Raw genomic sequence first — 11,681 nt, forward strand, 5'->3', positions numbered from 1 at the left:
GTGCTTACTCTCTTTTTTTTTTCTTTATTGCTGCTTACTAAATTGCACTAAAAGACAATGAAAACTACTTTCTTAATATTTTTCCATAGTACCAATTGTTGTAGCTGCCATAGGAATATGGGGTTGCAGTGTCCTGCTATGAAAGGGAGGGGATGTAATCTGTGAGAATCTCTGTAGTAAGGTGGTTACACTAAGAAATTTGAGAAACCCTATTTTATGTTGCTGGCCAGGCTTGCAAATGCACTCCATCAATTGGGGCCAGATTTTTAAAAGGGCTCAGTTTCCATGTAAGTACCACATTAGGGGATGCTGAGAACAGTGCAAGTTGATGAGGTTTGAGAATAATGCTGGCCAAATATTTCCAAGGTCACTTTTGTATTTTCACTCCATTACAAATTGAAAATTAACTTCACTATGTGTAACACTTTCTGAGTGGTTTTCTTCTAAGATTCACATGAGGTACATTTTAATTTGCAAGAATGTTAGCAGAGAAAATAAGAATCTGAAACAATTAAAATATGTTATGGTCTTACGGTGAAAGTTTTTACATGGATGTCTTTAAACCTTTGACTTGCTTACTCTTTATAAAAGTAGCATCCAATAAGAAAACAGAAGCAATACCATGGCACTTAGATAATCTTGCATACCGCAAGAATAACTAGTAGCAAAAAGCCAAATGCAATATGGAAGCAAATCATTCTAAAGAAAACTATAAGCTGAAATATATTTGTGAGAGAGGCCAGTTTTAAATGGTGGAGAGATACCCAAAGAGAGGTACCTAAAAAGATATACAAAAGCATGTGTATGCGATATTTGGACTCAGCGGAGAAGGTGATAGAAAGGGGCAACATGTGATATGGTGGATTCATTGTTCTAGCAACAAATCACAAACTGAAACAATTCAGTGAAGAATAACCAAACCATTTAAACATTCAGTATCTCACCCTGTGCGAGTCAAATGCCTAACTTCTACTGAATTTAAGTGGAAGATGAGTGCCTGTTTGCATTTTTAATGCCTAAATATCTTTGTAAATTTGACCTACAGAGTTCAGAAAACTCTGGAGAACAAATCTTCTAAAAATCAGAATTCAGATAATTCAAAGATAACAAAGGCTAACTTAACTGAATTTGGTTTGCTGATTTTTATCTAGTTTGCCCAACAATACTACCTGACTTACCTCTCATTTTCAGCCATGCAATTCAGGAGTTTTTGCAAGGCATCTTGGGAAGAAAAATTTCAATGACAACAAAGAATAAAGCTGTTACATTTCATTGAAGAAATCCCAAATCTGAAAAAACTGGCATTTGTCAAAAGGAGACATATTACCTGTGGACATAGCTCTATTGGCAACAAAAACAACCTTTGTTTGCGGGGCAGAACAAGGAAACTTCAACAACAACCAGCTCTACTAATGAGCTCTCTTAAGTGTGTTTACCTTGCAATTGTTTATTAATTAAGAGCATCTGAGCATGCCTGCCTGCAAGGAGCCAACAAGTAGGAAAGTCACCAACTGTTGCTGGAGAAACAAAGATTCTACAATGCCAGTGCAGGACTCTTCATAATTAGCACTCTCGCATTGTTACTTCTGGCACTGTAAGTACATATAGTCGTATTGACTGGCTTGAAAAGCATAATGTGTCTGAACATCCTCGATTGCCATTAACTTTGCTGGGAGTTCAGAGGGATGGTAATTTGGGGGTTTTAGGCATGTTTTTTAAAGAATCAATCTTACATTTTCAGTCCACTCTGTTACACTAATTCCACTTTTGCAGTCTTCTCTTCGTTCCATTTTCTTTGTAATGTTTGTTCCTGACCTCTGCTATCTTAAGTACTGTGCATTTAAAAAAAAAAGATTAGGTGCTATTGCATAATGACTTCCTTTTTCTTGCCTCTTTTAATGGGTTGCTATTTCCTTTTTTTATGATTATTACCACTAGTCTGTACATTTACACGCAATTTATAGCTTCTGATGCTGTGGGGTAAGCTAAACTCACAAAACGATACCTCATTTTTCTAAATTGGTAGCAAATGGCCTCAGGGTGACTGAATAATCGATAAGTTTACTCTCATGACTCTCCATCTAGTGATCTGAAAACTGGTTCTAGGTCAGTGAACTTCCCATGTGTCCTACTCATAGTCTGAATTACAGGCAGTCCCCGGGTTACATCCGACTTACATCGGATCCCTACTTACAAATGGGGTGAGGCAACCCCGCACTAGCTGCTTCCCCCCAGCAGACCAGGGAGACGCGAAGCTAGCGCCCCCCTCCCCCCAGCAGAACAGGGAGACACGGAGCGGCTTTTCTCAGCAGACACCTGAGCTTGAGAATAAAGGACTGAGGGAAGTGAGGTGTGGGAGAATAAAACTGAGCTCTGGAGAAATGTTTGGCTAGAGTTTCCCCTACAATATGTACCAGTTCCGACTTGCATACAAATTCAACTTAAGAACAAACCTACAGTCCCTATCTTGTACGTAACCCGGGGACTGCCTGTATTCTTTCTGTAAACTATTCTTCAGGTCATAATCTTGGGTCCACCCATAGAGCATACTGTGCACTTAGGATGGAACACAAAGATGCCGTGGCACCTTTCCCAGGGGCCCACAGGAGCAGTTGTCTCTGCTTTCTAGTACACTGGGCAATTTCTCTTCTGGCCCAACACTCTGGCTTCAGAGCATTGGTGCTGGCAGAAAGAGCATTCAAGTGACCTAGAACCTGGGCTTTAGATTTGTTTTTATTGCCAAACTAAAGTTTTGTTCCATACGCAAAAGACACCATACACTTCTCTATACTATTCCCACTAGTATAGTAGGCTATGTCTACACTGGCCCCTTCTTCAGAAGGGGCATGCTAATTTTGAACTTGGGAATAGGGAAACCTGCGGGGGATTTAAATATCCCCCGCGGGATTTAAATAAACATGGCCACCGCTTTTTTTCCGGCTTGGGGAAAAGCCGGAAAAAAGCGTCTAGACTGGCGCGATCCTCCGGAATAAAGCCCTTTTCCGGAGGATCTCTTATTCCTACTTTGAAGTACTTTGAAGTAGGAATAAGAGATCCTCCAGAAAAGGGCTTTATTCCGGAGGATTGGCCCAGTCTAGACGCTTTTTTCCGGCTTTTCCCCAAGCCGGAAAAAAAGCGGTGGCCATGTTTATTTAAATCCCGCAGGGGATATTTAAATCCCCCGCAGATTTCCCTATTCCCAAGTTCAAAATTAGCATGCCCCTTCCGAAGAAGGGGCCAGTGTAGACGTCGACGTAGTGTTTAAAAATGGCTGTGTGGTGGTGTGACAAAGGTGGAGAGGTATGTTTTTAATTAGATGAAGTGCTAAGCTTTCTGAGTTTGTCAGAACTGGGAATGGCTGGAAACAGCTATTTCAGTGTTGTTCCCAGGCCAGGGCTCAAGTCCTATATGAAGTTGCAAAGGCCAGGAAATAGATGGCTTCAGATTTAGTCCATGCATCACAGCTGAATTGGCAGCCTTTGGTGAAAAGATTTGAGCCAGAAAAAAAAAAATTTCTCCTCCCAAGAGAGCATAATGTCTTTTGTTCAAGATCACAGTCACTTCAAGCTCAATATGGAGCAGCTTGTGTAATGTCCTGCTGGCTGCACCCCAAGCCAACGATTATACTGCATCAGTTTTCACTGCCATTACTTGCTTAACCTTCACCAGAACTAAGATTAACAAAGCAAAATAAAAGGAAAGAGGAGCGATGCAGATTCAAAAAAAAAAAGTGACCAGATGTTTCTGTTAGACTCTACCAATCCCTGGATATTAATACACTGTTCTCCTATCATAAAGAAAAACACAATTTCTGTGTTATTCAAATTCACCAATTTTCAGCTCCAAAGCCCATTGTTCTCCCCTTTCAGACAGATGTCTGATTCTGAAACTATCTTGCCTCTCTTTGCATTGCAACTGTAATTGAAGAGAAGGAGCTCCCCTGTCTGGAAAAAATAATAGCTTTCAAGAGAATCAATTCCTGTGCAGCAATAAATGTTTTCAAAGTGACCACTTCTTTAGTTTTTAAAACATCATATACCATCAGATGCATTCGCCAGTTACTGGAGCGGCACACCCGATGAACTTCTGATAGTGTGTATTCTTACAGGTGTGCAAATACTTCTGGAGATATTTTTGTACATACATTGAAGTAATTTATTAGATCAGACCAAAGGTCTGTTTTCTGCCAGTGATCAATGCCAGATATCCCCAGAGGGAATGAACAAAAATAATCCTCAAATGATCCATCCCCAGTCGCCCATTCCCTAGCTTCTGACAAACTGAGGCTAGGGGCACCATCCATGCCCATCCTGGCTAATAGCCATTCATGAACCTAACCTCCATGGCTATACGTAGTTCTTTTTTTTTTAACTCTGTTATAGTCTTGGCTTTCACAACATTCTCTGTCAAAGATTGACTGTGAAAACATCCTTCCTTTTGTTTGTTTGGAATGTGCTGCCTATTAATTTTTCACATGGTGACCTCTAGTTCTTGTGTTTATGTGAAGGAGTAAATAACGCTTTCTTAGTTACCTTCTCCACACCAATCATGATTTTATAAACCTCTACCATAACCCCACTTATCCCTTTTCTAAGATGAAAACTCTTAATCTTTTTAATTTCACCCTATGTAGAAGTTGTTCTATATCCCTGATTGTTTTTGTTGACCTTCACTGTACCTCTTCCAATTCCAATATATCTTTTTTTAAGATCAGGTAACTAGATCTGCATACAGTATATAAGATATGAATGTACTATAGATTTATAGAGAGGCAGTATATTTTATTTTTATTTTCTATAACTTTCCTAATGATTTTTAATACTGGTAGCTTGTTTGTTTGTTTGTTGTTGGCTGCTGTACAGTGAGTGGATGTTTTTAGAGAGCTACCCATGATGATTCCATAGTCTTCGTGACTGTAAACAGCTAATTTAGACCCCATCATTTGACATGTATACTTGGAATTATGTTTTCTAATATGCATTACTTTGCACTTATCAACATTGAATTTCATCTACCATTGTGTTGTCTAGTCACGCAGTTTTGAGATTCCTTTGTAGCTCATCGCAGTCTGCTTGACATTTATCTTGAGCAATTTTGTATTATCTGCAAATTTTGCCACGTCACTGTTTACCTCTTTTTCCAGATAATTTTCTTTTTAAATGTTGAGCAGTTCTCTGGAGCACCACTATTTACCTCTCTCCACTGTGATGACTGCCCATTTATTCCTACACTTTGTTTTCTCTCTCTTAATTAGCTACTGATTCATAAGAAGACCTTCCATCTTATCCCATGAGAGCTTATTTTGGTCAAAGGCTTTCTCAAAATCTAAGTACACGATATTCACTAAGTCATTCTTATCCATATGTTTGCTGACCCCTTAGAGAATACTAGTAGTATACCTGTTGACTTTTGCCTAACAAATTGTATTCATCTATGTGCCTGGCAATTCTGTTCTCTGCTATCATTTCAACCACTTTGCCTGGTACTGATGTTATCTGTAATTGCCATTATAGCTTCTGAACCCTTTTTTGAAAATTGGTGTCAAATTAGCTATCCTCCAATCATCAAGTAAAGAAGTCGATTTAAATGATGTGTTACATATCACAGTTAGTTTTAAAGAACTCAAATGTGAAATTGCAGAACTCTTGGGTGAATACTATCTGGTCCTGATAACTTCTTATTTGTGTATCAATTTGTTTCAAAACTTCCTCTAATGACACCTCAATCTGGGACAATTCCTCACTTACGTTACCTAGAAAAAATGGCTCAAATTGAAGAATCTCCCTCATATCCTCAACCATGAAGACTGATGCAAAGACTTCCTTTTGTTTCTCCATAATGTCCTTATCTCCCTTGAGTGCTCCTTTAGCATCTTGCTCATCCAGTGGCCCTGTAGGTTTAGCAGGCTTCTGCTTCTGATGTACTTATAAAAATATAATTAGGAAGGCTAAAGAAGAATTAAGGGTAGCTAGCCCAAGACTCAAAAAGTAATCTCTTTTTTTATTATTTCATTTACCAGATTTCATGTTCCTTTCTATTTTCCTCAATAGGATGTAGCTTCCACTTTTTAAAGGATGGCTTTATGTCTCTTTCTGCTTCTTTTACTCTGGTTAGCCATGGTTGGACTTTTTTGGTTCTCTTGCTGTGTTTTTTACAATTATTTTAGGCATTTAATTGGAGTCTACATTGTCATGTTTTTAAAAAGATTCCATTCAGATTGCAGGCATATCACTTTTGGAACTGTCTCCTTTTAACTTCTGTGTGACTAATTTTCTCTCTCTCGCTCACTTTTTTTTTTTTTTTGTTTTGTTTTTTTTGATAGATCCCTTTCCAAAATTAACATCCCTCGAGTCAGTGGTGTTTTTACCAATATAAAACTGATCTGAATAAAATCAGACTCTTTATCCAGTGACTATGTAACTGGATTTTTTTTTTGTGTGTCCTATCTCTCATCATCCTCACACAATGTGCTGCCTATTTTGATAGATGAGAAGAGCCTGGATGTATTTTGAATGCCAGTATAAAGAACAATTTCTCCTCTTCCTGTATAGGAATAGCAGTACAGGTCTTTAGACCAATAAAACTGCATCCATTCTAGGAGATTGTCCCACTTCAACCACATCAGTACAACTTTTATGTCTAGACACACCTTTAGTACATAGGCACCAGCTTTTGCCTTTCCTGGGAGTGCTCAGCTCCCACTCAGCTGCATGCTCCATCCCTTCCAGCATCTCCTGCATAGCACAACAGATTGCGGTGGGCAAGAGGCACGGAGAGGGAGGGGGAAGAGTTGATCGGTGGTGTCACCAGCAGACAGGAATGCTGGAGTTGGAGGAAACAGAAGCATGGATGTTAGGCATTCGCTAATTTATTTCTGTGAGTGCTCCAGCCCTAGAACACTCATGGAGTCTATGCCTATGTTTTAGTTATTATACTCTCAGTCTCCCTTAGGCAAAAGAGGCTAAATTCTAAGGCACCGTGTGAAGCAGGGATGGGATAACACTATTGGCTCCCTCAGTGAGTAAATTACACCTGCTTAGTCTTTTTTATACTCTCATAAGCTCACCTCTGATCTGAACTTGGCCTGTATGCACAAAAGGACTGAATTACAGTTGCAATGAGAGCCATAAATTTGAATTTCCTGACTTTGGTTCATTTAAAAGCTCAGCCAATACTATTTCAATATCATAACTTTGCACACTTAAGTAAGCACAGGCTTATGTTAAAACTGCCTACCTAACGTTAGAGGCACATGAAAGTTTGACTATTTCCATATGGAATAATGCATTCTAATAAACACCTGTAGTCAGAGCTGTGCAAACCCTTCCAAGTTTGTATCACCAGGGCTTCACAAATTTCTTGACTAGAATCCAGTTCCTAGAGCTTTATAGCTCAGAAGTTAGAAAAGGCTCACAGTCATGGGCAACTACTGTTCTTATAGTTTTAATCTCACAGTGAACCTACAGGAAAGCTTGTGTTTAATATGTTCATGGGCTAGGGTTGCCAACTCTCTACGATTGGCCTAGAGTCTCCAGGAATTAAAGATTAATCTTTAATTAAAGACTGTCTTTAATTAAAGATGTGATAGCTCCCGGAATACATCCAACCAAAATTGGCAACCCTACTTCATGCTTGTTTGCACAGTCTCTCTGGTTCACTGGCTTGCAAAAACTTAGAAGTTTTACTATAGTTTGCTTCTGTGCAGAGTTACCAACTTACAAAATAGTATTGGGTCAAGCTATCATGGCCTTCAGACTTTTGCCCATATGCTAAACGGCTGACAGTTCCCATTAATTTTAATGGAATTGAAGCTGGCTACCCTGTGTTAAGGTGTAATTTCACTACAGTCTCTTCAGGAAGAAGCAAAACTACCCCAGTCAAGAGTCCAGGGGTGTTTTCACTTGGACAGAGGACAGACAGCTCTTAATGAAGAGGGCAACTACAGTGCCCCCATGGGGAGCAAATTATATAGGAAACTGTCACCAAACAGGGAAATGAAAGGGTGCTGTTAAGGTGAGATGCAAAACAGGAGTGAAGGAGAGTTGGGCGATGGGAGGAATGGAAAGGGAGGTACAAATGATAGAGACAGTGGGAGAATTTAATGGGATGGAGAGTTTGAAAGGACAGGATTTGGAGTAAATTGAGTGGGGGAAAGTGGAGGGTGCAGGAGACGAGGGAGGGAAGAAGCGAGCAGTGAGATGCGGAGAGGAGAAATTGGGTTGATGAGGAAGTGGAAGGGTGAGGAAACAGAAAAATTGACAGCTCTTTCACAGCACTGGTTACAAGAGGCTAAATGGAGCCCTTTGTTCATCAAACTCACTGAACAAGAGCCTGATAATTTCATTATGTACAGGTATTGCAAATGTTGTATGCGTTCCCACACTGGCTTCAGAATCAAAGCCAGAGAAACCCACTTTGTGGTGCAGGATTTTCTATCCAAATGCTGAGTGACAATGGTTTCCAAATCAGCAGTTCGGATGTTCATGGAGCACCTTATTAGAAACCCAATTAATTAAATAAATCCAGATCTTGTTAAAAGTGTGGTTCTTAATGTAGCACTGCCTTCTGAGTCATTATTCACAATATAAACACAAAATCTATATTTAATGCTTATAACTTCTATAAAAGTTTTAAAGAATTCTGAATTCTAAAAGATTTACATCTTCTCTGAGTGACAACAAAATCCATAGAAAATTGGAGTGGCAAATGAGTTGTAAATATTAAAAAACAGCTTAAAATGTAACTGGTTAACTAATATTTTTTAAAGATATTTATATCATGAAAACAAAGGCAAATGGAATGTCACTTTTTCTAAAACAGTGAAGTTTGGACTAAAGACATGTTTTAGATGCTACAGCCAAATGACTAGCTTTAAAAAAAAAAAGTCTAAATGGTTAGAGCTGATAGAGGAGGTATCTGAGCCTTTAGCTATCATCTTTGGAAAATCATGGAAGACAGGAGAGATTCCAGAAGACTGGAAAAGTGCCCATCTATAAAAAGGGAAATAAGAACAACCCAGGAAACTATAGACCAGTCAGTTTAACTTCTGTGCCAGGAAAGATAATGGAGCAAGTAATTAAAGAAATCATCTGCAAACACTTGGAAGGTGGCAAGGTGATAGGGAACAGCCAGCATGGATTTGTAAAAAACAAATCATGTCAAACCAATCTGATAGCTTTCTTTAATAGGATAACGAGCCTTGTGGATAGGGGAGTGAAGGTGAACGTGGTATACCTAGACTTTAGTAAGGCATTTGATATAGTCTTGCATGATATTCTTATCAATAAACTGGGCAAATACAACTTAGATGGGCCTACTATAAGGTGGGTGCATAACTGGCTAGATAACTGTTCTCAGACAGTAGTTATTAACGGTTCACAATCCTGCTGGAAAGGTATAACAAGTGGGGTTCAGCAGGGGTCTGTTTTGAGACCGGTTCTGTTCAATATCTTCATTGACGATTTAGTTATTGGCATAGACAGTACACTTATTAAGTTTGCAGATGATACCAAGCTGGGAGGGGTTGCAACTGCTTTGGAGGACAGGGTCATAATGCAAAATGATCTGGACAAATTGGAAAAATGGTCTGAGGTAAACAGGATGAAGTTTAATAAGGACAAATGCACAATGCTCTACTTAGGAAAGAACAATCAGTTTCACACATAGAGAATGGGAAGCAACTGTCTAGGAAGGAATACGGCAAAAAGGGATCTAGGGGTTATAGTGGACGACAAGCTAAATAGGAGTCAACAGTGAAACGCTGTTGCAAAAAAAGCAAACATGATTCTAGGATGCATTTACAGGTGTGTTGTGAACAAGACACGAGAAGTCATTCTTCCACTCTACTGTGCTCTGATTAGGCCTTGGAGTATTGTGTTCAGTTCTGGGCACCACATTTCAAGAAAGATGTGGAGAAATTGGAGAGGGTCCAGAGAAGAGCAACAAGAATGATTAAAGGTCTAGAGAACGTGACCTATGAAGGAAGACTGAAAGAATTGGGTTTGTTTAGTTTAGAAAAGAGAAGATTGAGGGGGGCCATGATAGCCGTTTTCATGTATCTAAAAGGGTGTCATAAGGAGGAAGGAGAAAACTTGTTCTTCCTGGCCTCTGAGGATAGAACAAGAAGCAATGGGCTTAAACTGCAGCAAGGGAGGTTTAGGACATTAGGAAAAAGTCCCTAACTGTCAGGGTGGTTAAACATCAGAATAAATTGCCTAGGGTGGTCGTGGAATCTCCATCTCTGGAGATATTTAAGAGTAGGTTAGATAAATGTCTATCAGGGATGGTCTAGACCGTACTGGGTCCTGCCATGAGGGTAGGGGACTGGACTCGATGACCTCTCGAGGTCCCTTTCAGTCTTAGTATTCTATGATTAATTTCCAATGTATAAAATGTACCTAGTATACTGCTAGTCCAAGGGCAGGCAATATACAGCTTGCAAGCCAAATCTGGCTCAGGGAACATTTGGATCTGTCCTGCTGCAGTCGAGCAGAATGCGAATGCTGGGGCCCCACATGCTGCTCAGAGTGGCTGGTTGCTGGGGCCAGCTTGTGTGTGTCTATGCAGTGCGCGTCCCTTCAGGGAAGGAGGGCCTCTACATGCTGCCCTCAGTACTATCCTCATAGCCTCCTATTGGCTAGAAACTGGCCAATGGGAGCTTCAAGGTCAGTGCTTGACAGAGTGGGCAGCATGTGGGACCTGCTGACTCCTTCTCTCCCAAGAGCCAAGCTGCACAGAGGGACACATAGTCTATGGTCCCAGCAGATGGCCACTTTTAGTGGCATGTGGGGCATGGCTAGCAAGGAACCACCTATAGTAAATGCCTCCCAGCTACAGCCTGTACCTGACACCCTTTCTGCACCTCAACCCCCTGCCCTGGGTCACCACCCCTTCTTGAACTCAAATCTTATGCACCCCCTCCAGGTGACAATTCCCTCCTGCATCCCAATCCCCTAATCAGAGCTCCCACCTCTATCCAGCTTTCCTCTCAGTGACCTGATCACTTACTACATTTTTGGAGTGACCCCCCCCCTCATCAAAAATTATTGCTCAACCCTTTGCAATGTATCTGCGAGACCAGAGAGATCTGAAACCATCTTGCTCCATTTCCGTTGCCAGAGAGTTCAGGAGGGGCAGATTCCTGCATCTGGCACCAGGGCCACCCCACTAATGTCTGCAGACACCCATGGTCTCTGCCCATGCCAGCTGCTGGCCTGTCCCTTGCCCCTCCCACCTCCAGCATTTGGGTGTATGTGCCCCCTCGTGCCACTTCCTACATGCCTGTGCTAATCTAATGTGATAAGATAAAATAAAGTAACAGATGTTTAAAAGCAAACATCTTTCTTCCTCGTTAGATCGTGGGATTTATTCTAAAAATCAGCTCCTCATCCTTCTCTGAAGTTGTTTTGGAGTAATTACACTTTTTAAAAAAAAGAAATCGTGGGACTGGATTTTCTTAGGAAACTGGGTTTTTCCTTTCACTTATGCAGGTTCCTTTGCCAATGAAGTAAGTAGGAGTAACATGAGTTCGAGTTGATCCAAATTTGGCCATGTAGATCATTTTGACCAATCCAATATCAGCCTTTCCCTTCTGGTTTAGAAGTAGGTACAAAGTTATATAGTTCCCATTTCTTGACTGTTCTGGCACTTTTCCCTGAAAGGGAGGAAAAGCCTTATAAAGT

This window comes from Pelodiscus sinensis, chromosome 1, assembly GCF_049634645.1.
Source record: "Pelodiscus sinensis isolate JC-2024 chromosome 1, ASM4963464v1, whole genome shotgun sequence".
NCBI lineage: Eukaryota > Metazoa > Chordata > Testudines > Trionychidae > Pelodiscus > Pelodiscus sinensis.